The following is an 18,319-nucleotide window of genomic DNA, read 5'->3' as shown; positions in this document are numbered from 1 at the left end:
CCGGTGAAAGTGAATGAGGGTAGGTGAGAGCAAGTGACAGAGGGAGGGGGTATGGAGTGAGCAGGGCGGGGCCTTGGAGAAGGGGTGGCGCCTAAGGGAAGGGACAGGGCAGGGGGCAGGGCAAGGTAGTTTGGGTTTGTGTGGTTAAACATTTGGCAACCCTAGTTTGGCACTCCGACGCTCATCCTGGTAGGCTGGTTGTGAGCAGCCCAGGTTGGGAGCTACAGCAGCAAAGCATTGTGTAGCACCCAGGGTTACAGGGCAATTGTTGACACAATCCCTCACTGGTCTGGGTTACACCCTGCACCCAACTCTGTGACATTCACACAGAACGTTTCCATTTTCTGTAGGTTCCTTTGGTGGACTTAGTTCACACTTGTATGGAGAAGATCAAATTCCATTTTTAATTATGTTCCATAAATAGGTAAAAAATAGAAACTTTCATTCAAAAAATAGTTTAGATTCTGAAAACGCCATGCAGACCACAGATATATCTCGCAGGTTGTATTATACCTACAGGCTATATGTTTGACAACTCATTTAGTTACTTCTGATAGGATGACTGCCTAGTCAGGAACATTCCGTTTTTTCATACTTTCTTTTAGCTTTTAAAAAAGGAAACCTGTTTTTTCAGCCTGGACTTCAGCATCTCATCATACACTTCAGTAATGTGGGTTCCTTCACTTTCAAACACTTTAATTGATATGGTTACAAATTCTCATGTACCTGTGAAAGAAAAACATTAGACATTCAGCAAGAGTAGAATAGTTGTCATAGTTGAATTCAAGAAGAGAGAGTGATGCTTTTTTTCAGTTCATGGATGCATTGCCAGCAATATGTGCAGTTTTGTTGTGCAGTTTTAAGGGTTTTCTTTTCTAGTTTTGGTTGAATCTTTATGGATTTCATTTGAAAGAGGTGTTTTATATGTGAGATAGGGAGCTGGGTGCCAAGTAATTTCAACTCAAAAAGACTAAAGTTACAACCTAGACCAAGAGGAACAGAGATCAGGAAGTCCAAATTATTATTTATTGTTTTTCTGCTATACGTTTCTTTCTAGGCCTTCGGGGCTGCCATGACTTAAATGAGCAAGAGAACTCAAAATGATTTATTATATTGAATTTATTTTGCAAATAAATTAATAAAACCAGGAAATAGAATAGTGTTAGTTCAGTTACACTTTTTCTATTGTCACTCTGCAACTTCAACTAAAATTACACCCAGCTGCCATTGGGAAACTTTTTCAGAAATAGTAATTAATTATATCCAAAAAACAATAGGTGGATCCTGTAATAGATAGTTTTTACAGTTGATTGATGAGGAAATATACTGTTACTAAATCTTACACTACAAGAAAATTTCAATATCTAATTACAGTCCGTTTCAGTAACAAAGTTAGCCAACCCTTGACAGCTGTATTGCAAGATTTTATCTCATAATTTTAGGTGGCATCTTCTTGCAGCTGTGATAAATTTGGCCTACTGAGTCCAAAAGAGACAGGAAGTCCAAATTATGTTCAATTTACAAATACAAAGTTTTTTTTGTTTTATTTAATTGTAATTTAACCATGTAAATTCAGCCTGGTATCTGAACATCATACTGCTCTCCAGTAATAAAAGATCAGATGTACAAAGGGACTTGAGAGCCTAAAGCCCAGTTTTAGACATGTGTGTGTACAACAACCCCTATTCTGCAGCAACCTCACCCTATAAGTATGTGAACTCACTCAGTGCTTACATTTTCACTGTAAAAGTTCCCTGGGTGCCTAATTTTCTGTCACTGGGCATGTGCATTGCTGCTTCAGGCAGGAGCTTGGTCACTAGTCTCATGCCTAGGTCCCAGCATGTTTCTAAACCAGGTGAAGATAAGCATTATGCCACCTAGCTTGCCTGCGGGGTAGATTTTGCTCAGAGCATACCTAGCTCCGCACAAAATGGCCACTTGGGATGGGGGCCATCCATATAACCTTTAGCCCAGCAGTTAATATATTTATCTGGGATGTGTGAGGCCCATGTTCAATTCCCCCATCTACTTGATGAGGAGAAAGGATTTGAACAGAGATCTCCCACCTCTCAAGTGAGTGCCATAGCCACTAGACTTAGGATATTCTGATGTGGTTCTCTCTCAACCAATAGCGTAGCTAGGGGGGTTCAGGGGAAGCAGCCGCTTCCCCTCAGTACATTTTTCAAAAGCGGCGCCTGCCAGGCCGCTGCTGGGGTTCTGGAGGCAAGTGTGGGGGGGGGCAGCACGGTCGGACTCCGGAGGAGCCATGGGAGGAGGGGGGGCAGCGGGCGCAGCCAGAGGAGCGAAGGGGCTGGCTCCTCGGCCATTGCGCCCCACGCTCAGCACGGCCCCAACATCGTGGCCGCCTCCTACAGCGGCTCAGGGCTCGGCGACCGAGCACTCCGCAGCTGGCAGGCAGATCCCCTCTCCCAGGCAGCGTCCTGCTTCCAGGCCGAGGGACTCCCCCCGTCCCGTCCCCCCACGGCGCAGCTCGATTCCTGGGGGCGGGGCTTGCAGAAAGCCCCGCCCCCCAGGAATCAGGCCCCGCTCTTGCTAAAGCCGGCCCTGGTGAGCAGCGCCCGCCCGCCACCCCTTCCCCCGTGCCTGGCCCCCCCCCCCCACCGAGCCCCTCCAAGGGGGGGCACAGCATGGCTGCAGCGTGGCCGGAGGAGCCAAGGGGGGGGCGCGGAGTGGCCAGAGGAGGAGCCAAGGAGGGGCGTAGTCAGAGGAGGAGCCAAGGGGGGGCGCCTTTTTTATGGTTGCTCCCCCTGCACTAAGAAGCTGGCTACGCCACTGCTCTCAACCTCTCTTGTTGAAGCCATTCCACCTTAATTAAATATTAATTGAGCCAGAGACAGTGTAAAACACTGTATAGTCCAGTGGTTAGGACACTCATCTGTTCAGAACCCTTCTCCTCAGGCTGAGGTGGGAACTGAACCAAGGCCTCTCCCCTCTGAGGTGAGTTCCCTAACCGCTTGGTTCAAGTTTATAAGGAAGGCTGGTGTTGCCTTTCCCCCCAATCCTCCTTTTTGCATGGAATCAAATATCATGTCATGGAGTCTATAGACCGCATGCTAGCTGGGTGGCACCAGCCAGTGCCAAATGGCAGCCTCACAGCATCTGGGAGAATGAAAAGAGCTGAGAAGCAGAGGGGTGGGATCAGGGCCGGCTCTGGCTTTTTTGCCGCCCAAGGCAAAAAAGCCTCCCGCAGCCCCCTGCCCCAGTGCGGCAGGAGAGGGCGCCGAGCCCGGTCGTGGGCTGCTCTCCCCGACCGGCCAGAGCGCCGGGGGAGGGTGGCGAGCCCACTGCGGCTCCGCTCTCCCCAGCGGCCGGAGACGGAGCGCCGCACCGTGCCGCCCCCCTCCAGGTGCCGCCCCAAGCACAAGCTTGGTGGGCTGGTGCCTGGAGCCGGCCCTGGGTGGGATGGCTGTTAGGAGAGCAAGCAGGCTGGAGAAGGAAAGTCCTGCCAGCAAGCTGGTGAGAAGACACCCAGAGACAACACCCCAGAGAAGAGATGACTGCATCCACAGGCTGGAGAAGCCTACAGAACTAAGAGAGAGAGGAAGGAGATTGGGGCACAGCAGAAGTTGTTGAGGCTTGATTCCATTTGCCCAGTTTAAGGCCCCTGAGCTGGAACCAAGTGGAGTGGGTGGACCTGGGTTCCCCTACAAATCCCTCAGACTTAAGAGCCCCCTGAGGATCAGGACCATCCGATCCTGCCAAGTATAAGGGGAAACTCATATACCCTAACAGGACTGTGACTAACCTCATTAATAGCCCAGAATGGAACTACCACAGGGACTTGGGCAAGAGAAGTTAACTAAGTGCTCTGCCAGACTGAGTGGACTTTGTTCAGTGCTCTGTTGGACCAGAGGAGGTACTGTTGCACTAGCACACACACTCACATGCCTATGCCATCTGACTCCAGCAGACAGGTTCCTGGCTCTGGATTGGAAGTAGAGATAGGTGCCTCCCTGTAGCCCAAACTTAGGTGCCAAATTCCTTGAGAGGGTCAGGACTTAGGATATACCCTTTCATTGGCATCTCCCAATGGGTACCTACCTTGCTGGCTTTTGTGGATACCATGCTCAGGGCTTGTCTCTCCCCATTCATTGTGTACAGAGCCTAGGTGCCTAACACAGGCTTTGAGTCCTAGTGATTTTCAAGGCACCTGAAAGTTTCATGTCATTCTGAGAATAGCAACACTTAAATCCCTTTGTGGATCCAGTTCAAAGATGCTACAGGACAAATTATTCCATTGCACTTGTGCTGGAAGTCTGGGTTTTCCCATCTAGTTTGTCCACCACTGGAGCTATACTTATGTAACTGACTGTAGAATTTGGCCCTGCAGTTGAACTTAGCTAACAATTCTGTAAGTAAATTGCAAGCCAGAATAGATTCCAGCTTTATATCTTAGTTGTGATAATATAAGAGTTACAAGTAGTAGTAGATTTTTTTTCCCTCAGAAAAGTCATCAAACATATATATGGGGCAAAGATGTATACAGGAACTAATTATATAATTATTATTAATTAAAAGTCTTACTACTATCTCTCAAGTAAGAAGGGACCTTTTCACATATCTTTCACACTGTACTTGTACTTTAATTGCTTTCCATAAGGCCTAGAGGAACACAAATTGTAGCGAGAACACTAAAGAGTCTAGAATGTCTCTTTCCAATAGGCATTCTGCATTGCCGGCTGTAATTAGTCTTCGTATGTCTATCAGCAGTTAGCTAATAAAAGTTTAGGTATATTGAAATCATTCAACTGAACTAATTGCTAATATGAAGATTTTCACTACATTTTATAGTTGAAATAAAAATGTTTACTTTCTGTAAAACATGTCTTTTCTTTGTAAACTAATTTACTATTTATAATACAGTTTTCAATTCCTAAAAGTTTGTAACAATGGAAGGCTCCCACCAATGCTCTAGCAACATGCCTCAAAACTGAGTTGAAGGAACTGCTGAGACTGCCAACTTGTGCCAGTTGTGTTGGTGCTCTGTTTTTATTCAGTGGGGGCAACTGGACTGAAACCAGCAAACTAATGTCACATGACCACTTAACAGCTATCAGATGTTAAGAACTTCAGCCCAGATCCTCAAATCTATTTAGGCACCTAATTACCTATGAGCATCCCGACTTTCTATCGTCCCAACTTTTGGTGGATTTGAAGTTCCAATCAAGAGGTGAAAAGCTGCTGTATGTTAACAGTCTATCCTGTTCCTCTGGCAATTCGCCTTTCATACTATAGGACATTGGGATTATTTAGTAGTTTTGTTTGTTAGGAGGACCAGGTTTGTGAGAAGTTGACGAGGCTGACTTGTCCAAGGTAACTCTCATTTCCTTTATCAGAGTGTTTTTCTAGCAAATTGAATTTTGGTCAGATTCCTGGGCACTGTTTTATTTTATTATAATAAAATTCTTGTCTAAACTTTTTTATAAAAAACCCTGAATTAAGGGAGACACTGTCATAATTCTCATTACGGTAAGTCTGTGACACAAAAAAGCCTAAAATCTAAGGAGTTGGAAATTGTAGGATAGAACATCAGATTAATGCTTATTTTATATTCAAAGTTAATTTACTGCTGATGAAAGTTGTGGGCCTAAAAGTCCTGGAGAGTGAAGTCCGATTTAGCCACAAAATAGGTCAATACATGCAGTAGTGGTGTAGGTTTCCTCACACTGTCCTGCCAATGTGCGTCAACCCTACCCTCAGTCAACACCTTTAGGGAACAGAAAGTACTTCACCCTTAGGATAAATTGTGCTTCCCCCTCCACAGCAACAGAGTTTTATTACCATTAGATTCATAGAGTTTAAGGCCAGAAGGGACCTTCAATCATCATTAATCATCTAGCGTGATCTCCTGTATATCTCAGGCCCATTAACTTTCACCCAGTTACCTCTATATTGAGCCCAATAACTTTGTTTTGACTAAAGCATAACTTGTGTTTGGCTAAGGTATATCTTCCAGAAAGACATTCAGTCTTGATTTGAAGATCTCAAGAGATAGAGAATGAATTTCTTCTCTCCATAGTTTGTTCCAATGATTAATCACCCTCCTTGTTAAAAATGGGTGACTTATTTCTAATTTGAATCTGTATGGCTTAAGCTGCCAGCCATTGGTTCTTGTTATGTCTTTCTCTGTTAAATTAGAGTACCCCATGAAAGTACTTATACAGTATCATAAAGTCACTTCTCAGTCTTCTTTCAGACAAGCTAAACAGATAGCACTCTTTGGTCTCTCAGTGTATGGTATCTTCTCCAGCCCACAAATCATTTTTGTGGCTCTTCTTGGCATCTTCTCCAATTTTTCAGCATTGTTTTTTAAAATGGAGACACCAGAACTGGATACAGTATTTCAGTGTTGGTCTCATACAGAGGTAAACTCACCTCCATTCTCTTACTCACTACTCCTGTTTCTACATCCAAAAATTGCATTAGCCCTTTTTAACACAGCATCACACTGTTGAGCTCATATTCAATTGCTTCTCCACTATGACCCCTAAATCCTTTTCAGAGTCACTGCTTTCTATGATACAGAATGCCAGACTGTAAGTATGGCCTGCATTCCTTGTTCCTAGATATCTAACTGTAAGCAGGGTCTGAATGAGCTCTTCCCTGACATCTAGCAATGAGCTGGGGGGAAAAGATTTCAGGAACAGACTGTATCTGCGTAAACACACCTACTATGCCTAGGTGCACAGCATGTTGGAGTTGCTTTATCAAAGTGATCAATTTTGGCTGGTGTTGGGTTACAAGTCACTTTACTATTGAGTGCAGGGATAATGAAATGTTATCCTTATTGCAGTGTTTTTTCAACCTGGGGGGTCACGACCCCCAGGGAGGTCGCGGGATCGGTTTAGGGGGGTCGTGCACTCAGACTGTCAACCCCAAGCGGCAGTACTCAGGCTCGGGCTGTCAGCCCCCTACCTTTTCAAGTCTTAGTGGGAGGGGGAGGGTCATGACTTTTTTTAAGTCCAAAGGGGGTTTCCAGCACAAAAAGGTTGAGAAACACGGCCTTATTGTATGAGTAAAGGGCAGCAGAACTGTACTTAGCATGCCCTGATTGAGGGGCTAACCCTAAACTGAACCTCATTTCCTAAGCAGGGGGTAGGGATGCCAAATCCCCATGAAGAGGAGAGAGGGTGGGGATAGCTGTTCCTACCTGGTGTTGTGGGCTTTGCATAGAGTTCTTGTTTTGCTCAGTGATCGCTAGAGCTGAAATCACTAATAACCTACCAGGTGCTGATCCTTACACCTGCTGTGGGACAGCTTTGTGGTGAAAGAAATTCCACAGCCTGCACTAGCAGTGAGGTTACCCACTACCTGCTGCCAAATCAACCCGGCAGAAGGTTTGCATTACATTGCATTATTCTGTATTGAACATTTTGTTTGAATGGGCCCAGTTTACCAAATGATCCAGATCTTGCTGCATGACTGCACTAACCTCATCGTTATTTACCACTCCACCAATCTTTGCCATCCACAGATTTCATCAGCAGAGATTTTATATTTACTTCCAGCTCAATGATGAAAATACTACAGTGTCAGGTCTACTACTGATCCCTGTGGAACTCCACTACTGACTGTCATTCAATGGTGATTCCCCACTGAACACTTTTTGAGATCAGTCACTTAGTCAGTTCTTAATCCATTTAACTCTATTGATATTGTATACTAGATATTTTTAATCAGAATATCATGCAACACTAAGTCAAATGCCTTACAAAAATCTAAGTATATTACATCTACACAGTTACCTTTATCAAACTTGTAATCTCATCAGGAATGAAATTGAGTTGTATCACATGACCTATTTTCCATAAAACCATTAATGATTAGAATTAATTATATTCCTATTGTCTAATTCTTTATCAGTTGAATCACATATCAGTTTTTAAATTATTTTTTCCTAAATTGATATCAGATTAAGCAGCCTGACTTACTATTCCCAACCCCTATGCTTTGATCACTGAGGTTATATTATATGGTTCATGCTATTTGAATGGTTGTAGAAGTGGGTCTCTATTTGTCTTCGTCTAATCCCTGATAGTCACAACTGAGAGTGAATAATACACTTGGAAAATCTTAGTACATCTGAGGGCGTTCCTTTACTAGGGTTCCTACTACTGAAGAAGTTTCAGAAAAATCCTGTAGGAATAGCAGGTTGAGAATATGCCAATGAAAGGAAGAATATCCATCTGATTCTTCATTCTTACTGCTGAAAGCCTGCTCAATGACCGTGTCTCCTCTTATCTTGGTTTGTGTGATGCGCTCCTCTCCAGCCTCCCTGGATCTCCTCTCTTCCTGCCCCAGCCTATTTAAAATATTACCAGCAAAATCATCTTCCAGTTTCATTTTTCTGATCACATCCCATCTTCTTGAGTTCCTTCTGTGGCTTCCACTTATCTTCAGGTTCAAGGTAGTCCTTACCCTCAAGGCTCTTCAGTATCTTCCGTATCTGCATTTCTTCTTTAACTCCCTCTCCTGCTCCCTGCTTTTCACTTATGTATCCTTCAGTTGCTACTTTTGTTTCTTGGGCATTAGTCCAATTTTAATGCCAGTCCTTAAAATTGGAATAGTTCCCCAATTAATTTATGCAGAGCACACTCCCTTTCCTCCTTCCAAAACTTCTGAAGATTCATCTATTACAGAGGCATTCTAGCTATAAAGAACATACCTATTAAGTGTTCCCCCCCCCACTAGTGTATCATACTGTGTTGCATAACCCACTTAGGGTAATCATAACAAAAGATGCACATAGGCATCTAGTGGAATTTTCAAAAGTAACTAAGCAGGTTCGGCACCTACCCCCTATTGAAATCAATACATATTTTTGTTCTGCATCTGGAAAAAAATACGAATATCTCAGGAGGATGTTGAACAGCAGCATCTAAAGTTAGAAATTTTTAATCACCAGGTCCAAATATCTTTCACCGCAGAGTTTTAAAAGACCTGGCAGATGAGCTCACTGGAGAATTAATGTTTTCAATAAGTCTTGGAACATTGGGGAAGTTCTAGAAGACTGGAAGAAAGCTAATGTTGTGTCAATATTTAAATACAGTAAATGGGATGACCTGGCTGATTATAGGCCTCCCAATCTGACATAGATCCTGGGCAAGATACTGGAGTGGCTGATATGGGACTCGATTAATAAAGAATTAAAGAAGGGTAATATAATTAATGCCAATCAACATGGGTTTACAGAAAATATATCGAGTTAGTTTGACAGGAATTTTTTTTTTTTTTTTGTGAGATTACAAGTTTGGTTGAAAAAGGTAATAGTGTTGATGTAATATACTTGAATTGCTGTGAGGCTTTTTACTGGATACTGCACAACATTTTGATTTAAAAACTAGAATGCCATAAAATTGACAAGACACACTCAGTGGAATAAAGCTGGCTAACTGATAAGTCTCAAAATGTAATAGTAAACAAGGAATCATCATTGAATAGGTGTGTTTCTAGTGGGGTCCCACAGAGATCAGTTCTTGGCTCTGTGCTATTGAACATATTTATTAATGACTTGGAAGAAAACATAAAATCATCACTGATAGTTTGCAGAGGACAAAAAGTGAGGGGGTGGTAAATAATGAAAAGGACAGGTACTGATACAGAGTGGTCTGGATCACTTGGTAAACTGGACACAAGCAAACAAAATGTGTTTAAAATACATTTATGAACAAAGAATGTTGGCCAAACTTATAGGATGGGGGACTCTATTCTGGGAGGCAGTGACTCTTAAAAAGACTTGGGGGTTGTGGTGGATAATCAGCTGAACATGAGCTCCCAGGGCAATACTGGCTAAAAGAGCTAATGGAATCCTTGAATGCATAAACAGGGGAATCTTGAATGGAAAGAGTAGTAAAATAACCTTTACATTTGGCACTGGTGCATCTACTGCTGGAATACTGTGTCCAGTTCTGATGTCCACAATTCAAGAAGGATGTTAATAGATTGGAGAGGGCTCAAAGAAGAGCCACGACAATGATTAAAGGATTAGAAATTATGCCTTATAGCAAGGGATTCAAAGATCTCCATTTGTTTAGCTTCAAAAAGAGAAGGTTAAGAAGCGACCTGATTACAGTCTATAAATACCTACATAGGGAACAAGCATTTAATAATGGGCTGGCTCTTTAATCTAGCAAAGAAAGGTATAACATGATTCAATGGCTGGACGCTGAAGCTAGTCAAACTCAGACTGGAAATAAGGTGTACATGTTTAACAATGAGCGTAACCATTGGAACCATTTACCAAGGCTCATGGTGGATTCTCCATTCTTGACAATTTTTAAATCAAGATTAGATGTTTGTTTTTTTCTAATGGATCTGCTCTAAGAATTACTTTGAGGAAGTTCTATAGCCTGCATTATACAGTAGGTCAGACTAGATGATCACAATGGTCCCTTCTGGCCTTGGAATCTATCAATCTATGGGTGGAGTGGGGGGGAAATCAATGGATGTTAAACACTTAAAATACCTTTGAGGATCTGGGCATAGGTCCCTATCTGCATCTTTTGAAAAATCTAGCTCCAAGACCCTCCACTCAGCAGAGAAAACCAACACTGATAGCAGGTCACAGGACCCTCTTTTCCTCTGAAAAACAAAATGCAGAGACAACTTTACTGAAAGAAAACTATTGATTTTAATTTTGTTTCCAAGTAGGCAAATAGCAAATTTCAAAAAATAACATAAAGGAATGGACAAAACTTACTTCACTTCACCGGACTCTCAGAAGTGAGTGAGATTTATCGAACGGAGCCTTTTGTTAGTAAGTGGACAAGTGAGGTTTATCCTAATGCTCAAATACTGTTTTAATAAGTGACTAAATGTCTTACTCCAATGGTTCACACTAGCATGTGGCATTTAGAGTTCACAATGTTTTATTTTTTACGCATCTGTGTGCCAATGTTCAAGCGTGTTGGAGAGGGCATGTGGGGTCACATGCCCCCCCAGATTGCTTGGTCACATGGTGTGACTGGGCCCCCTCCCTGCAGAACAGCTGAGCCAGCAAGCTGCACGGGGTAGGGAGAGGCAGAGGCAGGAGCAGAGGAACAGCTGGGAGCTGCAGGAGGGACCATTGCTTTCTGGAAGGGGAGGGGTTGTGGGGGGGGCAGTAACTGAAGCTGTTCTGGCATTGTGCTCCCCCCCCACCCGCTGTCAGCAGGCATGGGGTGTCTAGATATCATTTACACCTAATTCCTGCCCCAAACAGCATACATGTTAGACCAACAGACTCACACTCGATTACTGACATGTAACTTACACCGCCTCACATGTCACTTTTGAATTTGCCCTACTGAGTCCAAAGGAGACAGGTTGTAAGTTGTACTTAGTCTCAATGTTGAATTGGTCCTGATAATGTTGCTTAATGGAGCGAGTACTGGACAGGGACTCAGCAGACCTTGGTTCTATTTCCTATTCTGCTACTGGCCTGCTGGGTGACCTTGCATTAGTCACGTCACTTCTCCGTGCCTCAGTTTCCCATCTGTAAAATGAAGATAGTTATTTGTAAAGCCTTTTGTGATCTACTGATGAAAAGTGCTGTATAAGAACAAGCTATTATTAAGTGAAAACATTTTAGTGGTGCCTGAGGTCTTACCTCTGTGTGATTCTTACATTTTCAAAGTCATTGGCATTGTAAGGGCTCATGTCTTGTTGTAACTATACCAGTCAGGGCCGGCTCCAGGCACCAGTTTGCCAAGCAGGTGCTTGGGGCGGCCACTCTGGAGAGCGGTGGCACATCCAGCTATTCGGCAGCAATTCAGCGGACGGTCCTTCACTCCTGCTTAGAGCGAAGGACCTCCCACCAAATTGCTGCTGCAGATCGCGATCGCGGCTTTTTTTTTTTTTTTTTTTTTTTTGTGCCGCTTGGGGCAGCAAAAACCCTGGAGCCGGCCCTGATAAGGGTCATCAGCAAGTGGTAAAAGTGTGTTTAGGCACCCTCCCCACAGAAATGTTGCTCAGCAATTGTCCATTAGATGGTTTTTCTTAAATGTTATACACAGTTTTTGTTTGTAGCGTCTACTTTTATTTTGGAGAAGGATCAAGGGCAGATCCAGCTATGAATCAGTAATTTCTCAACACATAAGAATTCAGGAAATGAAGACAGAGGAATCTAGCAACAGAGGATATGCAACATAAATATATAAAGTACACAAACAATCACCTGTAACATCCTTTATCTGGCAGCTCCTACTCCCTGACCTAGAACTGGCATTCCATTATAACATTGGGCCAAATCCTCCCATTGTATTTCGCCCTCAACACAGCAGAGCTGTTTTTGCAAAACCTGTTGGGGTGGAGGCCCTGCAGGCTGGAACAGGCCCTCTCAGGCAGGCAGATTCCAAACCATAAAAGAATTGTTGCACCCTCAAAGTGCTGAGCATGTTGGGTTCACTGATTAAAAACACTCCTGATGCCTAGCAGAGTGCCCCAATGCCCCGTCCACCAACCAGAACTTCATGGAGTTTCCCACAGGCCCATATTAACTTCACCATTTGCTGAAACACCCGCCACTCTTCTTCCCTCTCTGGGCAAGAGAATGGGAATAGTTGATGTTTGGGGAGGGTCCTCTTCTCTGTTGCACTGTTACTCACCTGGATGGGATTGCATCTCCAGGGCATCTTGGGTGCCTTCTCTCCCCTTGCTTGTGGGTTCCAGGACTCTACTCCAAGTGACTGCTGCTGCCTGCTGGAGTTGCAGCTTTACCACTCCTCATCCTACCTCTACATCCTCCACTCTTCCCTTCTCTCATCAGCCTGCCTCTGCACACCTCTGTCTTTGATCAACCATGCTTTCTTGGTTTGCGTGTACAGTGTGAGGCTACTGAATAACTGCAGGGGAGGAAGCAAATCAAATGGGCCCTGTACAAGAGTTTGCCAGGGCTCAACCCCCTCCGGGACGGTGGGGAGCCATACCGGCTCACTAACCGCCATTGACATTTGGGGAATTAGTCTGTCCGCGGGGTCTTCCTCGGCAGCCCTTGCGGTACTGGAACAAACACTGTAAGCCCAGGCCCTAGGTCAGGGCAAAATGGAGTCAGGAGCTCAGGCCCTCAGGCAGGGCTGAGCAACAACAGTACAAACAGTAGCAAGCCCATGCCCTAGGTCAGGGTGGGGCAGTGCAGGGTCAGAGCTCAGGCCCTCAGGCAGGGCTGAGCAACAACAGTAGGCCCCAAGCCTTCAAAGGCCTGGAAGAGGGGGAGACTGCCACTCACGAGTTGGGTGACACGGGGGGCGCAGGCCCTCCCACTCCCAGCCCAGGATACTAGCAGCGGCAGAAGACCCACCGCTTAGTCAGTGGGGATCCTGGCCGCAACACACTGACATGTGCTCTGGCAGTGCTGCAGCCAGACTAGGGTCGGCTGCCCCCGGGCTACTTCCAGACTCCCCTCGGGTAGTACCTGGATCTGGGTGTTGTCCTCTAGGGGATCCAGCACCATAGGTTCCTCAGCGAGCGGCAGGCCCGGCAACTCCTCCGGGTAGCGGGCACAGGGCAGGCCCGGCCACTCCTGGCGGCCGCCTTGGACCGTGGGTTTTTATACTTCTGGGTCGCCGCCTGACTCTCTGAGGGGCGGGCTCAGAGCTCCCTAGCTCTGCCCACTCTGGCCTCCGGATGGGCTCTTCCCCCTCTGGGGTGGCAGGGAACCACACCGCCTCACTATAGGCCCATAGAGGACCTAGGACATACCTGAACCAGCTTTGCAAGACAGGTGCGTAGGTCAAATCCTGTGAAGAGCTGAGCACCTCCTGTAGAACGTCAGTGGGAGATAAGGACACTCAGCAGGAACAAGCCATTGGTGGAGACCACTTACTTACACAGATTGATAGGAAACCCAAAGAGGGCCTGAAAGCCACCATAACCCTGGCCAAGAAAAATGCCTAGCTCAAGAGGGAAGAGTCCAAAGATAAGTGTGGCGACTGGCAGCAGAACACAGACCAGGGAATACTCATATGACCACGGGAACTAACAAGGTACATTATATAGGGCTCAATCATACATCAAAGTGAATAGGCATTGAGAGTACTCAGTATCTTGCAGCACTGGGCCCTACAGCGCTGCTTTCATCTAATATGTTTAATATATTCAAGCAGTTATTCAGGGCCCGCCTTACTGGTGGGCGACATGCACGATCTCCCAGGGCACCATGGTCAAGAGGGTGCCGGCGCCCAGGCAGGTTAAGAGGTGAGAGCTGTCAGCTGGGCTCCATTAATGGATGGCTTTGTTGGCCCACACAGTGTCCCAGCTCAGCAGAGGGGACGGGCAGGTAGGACCAACTCTCAGCTGGGGAAAGGCTGAAGTTGCAGGGGTGTTGTTGCAGCTTGCAGCTGGGGAGGGTCTGCTCCAAGGCAAGCTGTGGGAACCCCAGCAGGCACAGGGGAGCACCCTGCAGGGCAGGTTTGGCCTTGCCCCTGGGGCTGTGCCAGTCTGAACTGGGCTGGGTGGGGCAAGGAGACTGCCAGAGAGAGATCTGCTTCTCCCTGGTGTCTCCTGCACTCATCCCGGGCTGCCTGGTGCAGCCCACCTGCCAGAGTAGCCACTCACCTGCCTCCAAATGCCCATGGGGGCATACAGCAGTGTCCGGGGTTGGGCAGTGCTAAGGAATGGAGGCAACGGGGCTCCCTGGGCAGATTTCTGGCAGCTGGGGAAAACAGACCCCATGCCAGGTGTGTGCTGGGCTGGGCTTCAGTTTATGTCTCACAGTGCTGCCACGTCCCCAGTGCTTCGCATGGCTGCCAGCCCGGCATTCTCATCGCTGGTGCCAGAGGCTTGGGTGCTTCAGTCAGCCAGTGCTGAGCATATGGGGTGCCCGGGCCATTTGCAGTGGTCTCAGCTATAGGTGAACTCAGTCCCTACTATAACTTAAAAGCTTCTGCAGTGAACTCAAGGTATATGACCATACTGTGTATCTGTACTTAAACTCAAAGAAAGGGCACAACAGTACAACTTTGCCCAGGTTGCCATCTTCCCTCAGGCCAGCCCTGTAGTTATTTATTCAAGTCAACTAATGGAAAATGTATGCAACAAATCTGCTCTAGATCACATCAGACTCACATCTGTATAACACAATATAATTTATATATATGGCTATGTCATTCATGTTTACAACATATCCCATATTCGGTAGTCTCAAAATGGTATTTTAATTATATTTAGCATATACTGTACATGCTGAAAACATATTGCAAAGATAGCTTTTTCAAATCATGTACATATTATGGCTGAGGCATTTTCCCTGGCCTAGGTCTCTGTTGTGGGCTCCATTTAAAATGGTCAGATTTCTAAAGGTATTTAAGTGCCTAAAGATGCAGATAGGCAATTCTGAAAAGCCAACTAGGTGCCTAACTCCCATCAAAATCACTGGGAATTTGGCATCTATGTACTTTTTAAAAAGACCATTAGGCTCCTATTTACATCTTTTAAGCACCTAAATACCTTTCAAAACCTGCCCCACAGTGACTATTTGTACCCTGGCTAAAGGTTCACCGAGCCAGAACTTTTTGTTCCTTCTGTCTCAATAAACAAAGCTCAAAGTTTGTAAGTGCCAGATCCTCACCTCTGATAAAGATCCTCCAGAGGCACCTCTCCAGCTGTACAAAGGCTTTAATTGGACAGCTGAGGATTTCCCCAGCTGGTGTAAAGTTGACAATGCCAACTTCACTCCACCTGCCCCCCCCCACCTTGGTGTAGAAGGTATCCAATGGGAAGCATTTCCAGGTGCATCAAGGGTTGGGGAACAATCCTGGGCCAGTAGAACAGGCGTAGGTTAGAGCTATGGCTGCTCTAAATTGTGCCAGAGGTGGATTCAGTCCTCATCTTCCTAGAGGATTGGAGGAAGAGTAAAGGTGGCCTAGAGCTACCATCCGCGCTGCCCCCTCTGCACTGAATTGAGGATCCAGTCCTTAGTTTTTTTTCTTACCTATTGCTATTTCAGGTGTGATCCAGTTTCTTCCATCGTGCACATCAGCACCTGAAGGAGCTGGATTGTTATTTAGCAGTTTTTATTTTGTTTTGGGGAGACTTGCTTGCTTCTTGTATCTACCATCCTACATGCTTTGTGTTTGCAGTTATTATTAATACAAAAAACTAAAACTACTATGTACTTTACACAGTTCCTACCCTCAAGGAACTAACAGTCTAATTTTAGATGTCCTGCAGTGAGAACAAAAACAACTGGAGAAGAGAGAGAGTTATAACACCACATTATAGGTATAACTTGATGAGCATAGTGCTCTTATTTAATTTTAAATCTCTACCTTCCTTCACTCATTACTACTTCTCTCACGTTATGTTGGGGCAAAAAGAGTGTGTGTGACTGACATGGCTTAGTATTTGTGGGCTGTGTGGAAGTAGTAAGTCTTCATGAGGGTTTTGAATGAGGAGGGAGAGGACCTGGTGATTTGAGTCTGGAAGGCTGCTCCACGCATTAGGAGGCACCATGAAGATGGCAGTAGGAGGAGGGACATGTAGTGTGTAGGAAGGCTGGTATCATTTCAATACTAAGATGATGAGGTGGGACAAAAGGAACAAGATCAAAGGTGTAGGCTGGGGCAAAGAGGTGCAAGCCTGTGATGGCCAGGATGAGAAGTTTGGTACAGTAGGTAGGAAGGGGCTGAGGGAAGCACTTGAAGAGGGGAGTAACATGATCAGAAAAAAGAGTAATGAGACTGGAGGTGATCGTTGCAGCAGAATCTTGGACCCCTAATTTTGAGCCTGAGCAGCAGGGAGGACAGTGGTATTGCCAGCAAAAATGAAGAAAGTTTAGAACCAAAGGGAGCTTGAAATGGGGGGAGAGAAGTCATTTTTGGTCATCCTGAGCTTGAATTGGTGGCAGGCCATCCAGAATGTTATGTCAGAAAAAAAGTCAGATACACAACTGGGAAGGAGAAGGCAGGTCACATGAGAAGAAGGCAATTTGTGAGCTAGCAGCAAAAAGATCGTAGCTGAATCTGTGCAAGCAGAGGAGGATAAGGTATAAGGAAGAGGAGGGTACCAAAAGCAGGACCCTGAGATAAGCAGAGGAGGGGGAGAAACTACCTAAGGAATGTTAAAGCAGCAGTCAGAGAGTGAGAAGGATAACTGTGAAAGCCAAGTCAGGAGAGGGTGTCAGAAATTAGAAGTATTGAAGAATACAGAGATAGAGGATGAAGTGGAGTAAAAAGCACAAGATGTGGCCAGGAAGATATTGCCATTCCTTATGCATCAACTTTTGCCTTTATCTGGGTGATTCCCAAAGAACAAGATCCTTTCAAGATGCATATTAAACGTGGTAAAGGATGAGTACAGCTGACATCTGTCACTGCTTGCTCTGGGAATTTAGACATTTGAAAAATATATTTAAAGCTGTAATTGCAAAATGTTGAGCAGTCATTGTATGTGAATTCCTAACCAAACATTTGTCTATTGCAGAGAACACAATGCAGCATTCACAGGTAACTCCATCCTGGGTGTTGTTTCAGCACACTACTGCTTCACCACAATTTGGTTTTTCCTTTTGGTGTTCCTTTTCTTCCCAGAATGAAGATTTCCATTTCTTCCATGATTTTTGATTGTGTTTTTTTTCATCCATTGCTTAATGGTTTTATTATGTGAGCTTACACATAACTTCTTGTGCTTTACATGAAGGCTGCCAGAAGAAAAAGAAATGACGTTGTCTATTGCAAAACTCATTTTTTAAAAAAAGAAGTAACTAGCTATATTTGAAAGCAACAAAACTACTCTCATCTCAGGTTTTGGGAGACTAACTTTTGATCACCATGTTATCTTCCAAACAGAGCTAGGCACATATCTGATTTTTTTTCTGTTGGTTTGTTTGCTGTCAATACTGCAAAAATAAAAAAAATTCAGTTTGGTTTGAACCATACTCAGACATTTTTGGCTAATAGAGGAAGTCCATTTTGGGTCAAATGCAACATTCCATTAGAGCCGAAATATTTTCTTTCTGGGCATTTGTAAAGGACTATATTTTAGGAGAATGAAGTGGCGGTGATGCCACCAGGGCTTTGGAGCTGTGCTCCGGGTCCGCTCCAGCTCCAGGCAAAAACCTGCAGCTCCACTGCTCCAGAGCTGTGCTCCGGCTCCGCTCCAGCTCCAGACTCCGCTCCAAAGCCCTGGATGCCACCCTCCCATTCTAACCCAGTAGTTAGGGTCCTCATCTGGGATGTGAGAGGCTGAGGTTCAAATCTCTGCTCTAAAACAGCTATTTGAACCAGGTATCCCCCATCCCAGGTGATTGACCTAACTACCAGCCTACAGAGCCATTCTCACTCTCTCTGGTCCAATATTTATTCAAGTATTTTATCACAAGTAG

At 45.1% G+C, this 18,319-nt stretch overlaps 1 long non-coding RNA gene across 2 annotated transcripts; it reads right to left on the bottom strand.

Annotated features, from left to right (window-relative positions):
* Nucleotides 1-390: 390 nt before the first annotated feature.
* Nucleotides 391-17,464, bottom strand: LOC128839208 (uncharacterized). 2 transcript variants are annotated; one of them, XR_008445383.1, is made up of 3 exons: nt 12,606-17,464; nt 10,487-11,494; nt 391-726 (listed from the first exon to the last, which is right to left on the bottom strand). It is a non-coding gene; the product is annotated as an uncharacterized LOC128839208 (long non-coding RNA). The 2 variants fall into 2 exon arrangements; XR_008445382.1 differs by having other exon boundaries at nt 10,487-17,464.
* Nucleotides 17,465-18,319: the final 855 nt, after the last annotated feature.

The sequence above is a fragment of the Malaclemys terrapin genome, chromosome 6 (assembly GCF_027887155.1).
Source record: "Malaclemys terrapin pileata isolate rMalTer1 chromosome 6, rMalTer1.hap1, whole genome shotgun sequence".
NCBI lineage: Eukaryota > Metazoa > Chordata > Testudines > Emydidae > Malaclemys > Malaclemys terrapin.
Note: the sequence above shows the minus strand (reverse complement) of the source record. Positions and strands in the feature narration are given on the sequence as shown.